We start from the raw sequence: 1,395 nt of genomic DNA on the forward strand, positions 1-1,395 counted from the left end.
GATATAGTGAGACTTAGTGAGACAAAACATCTGAAATAGTAGATTACTTTGCCATAAAACCTACTCAATAATCCAGTGCTGTATTTGTTGTAAACTGATCATAGCACTGAAAGAATAATTGTATAAAATAAATACATAAAATAACAAAATTGATCCATTTTCTTGTCTTTAATTTGCATTTATAGTCAACGTAAAATAGCATCAATTTACTCTCCGACATTTGTACAATATTTGAAACAAAATCTTGGAAAGCAATTTAAACAAAATTTAAACAAAATTGTTTGCACAAGCTGCGTTGTTTGATTTACGTGTTGCAAAGACTGTAAAATACCATGACTTACCAAAGCGCAATATAGTATTTAAGAAAAGGATACTATTTAATCAATAATTGTCTGTTTATTTTATCCCGATGTACTGTCTACCCTATAGTTGAAAAAAACACTTAAGAAGTGATGGTGTAACATAATTAACTACCATAGCAATAGGTTACAAGTTTTTGAATATATCGCCCTGCACTACAAGCAGGTTGCACTCATTACCTGTTTATGTCTGCAATCATAGATTGAATACGATACCGCTCTTTTCAAAGATACTAATCTTACAGGTGCGAGTGATCAGCAAGACATCAATGTAGAGGTACCGCGTAAACATACTACTAGTGCAGTGTGATATATTGAAAAATTGTTTTAACCTATTGCTATGGTAGTTAGTCCTGTTACATCATCACTTCTACGGAAAATTTCTAAAAATTGCAATGACCAAAGCCTTAACCAGGGGAGCGAGTATGACACCCCCTGTAAATCCGAATAAGGTCACTTTTACCTGTAAAAACGTTGAAAATCAAAATAATATTGAACACGTTTAGAGTATTGATGGAGTTAGCTATTGAACATTAGTGTTTAGAATTGTGACACCTATAGCTTCTAGATGTACTGTTTACAAAGTTTATAGCATGATTGTGTTCAATTACTAAAAACAGGGTTTTTTTTAGTGTAGCCTATATCAGGAGGTATTTTGTGGAAAGAAACTGAAAATTTATTCTGGAATTTTCTTATTTCTGTTTTCTGGAATCAACCCCATTATCCTATCAATGCACATTTCAATGCACAAATACATGGTGAAACCATTGGGCTATTCCAGAAAATACACACCCCTATAGAGGAGTTCCGATTTCCTTTGTGTCCAGTTACGATTACACTGTTTACAGTGTCCCGAAAGGCGAATAAATCCAGCAGAAAATAGTTCAAAATCAAAAATCCTCAATTTGAGAGCTCATTTTGGACATTTCCGTGATTTTTCATTCATTTAATTGCATTTATAAGCGTTTTAAAGTACCATTGGCAACTGGAATTTTCAGAAAGCAAACTTGGTAATCCAGACATTTCTTTTATTGAA

This window comes from Amphiura filiformis, chromosome 12, assembly GCF_039555335.1.
Source record: "Amphiura filiformis chromosome 12, Afil_fr2py, whole genome shotgun sequence".
NCBI lineage: Eukaryota > Metazoa > Echinodermata > Ophiuroidea > Amphilepidida > Amphiuridae > Amphiura > Amphiura filiformis.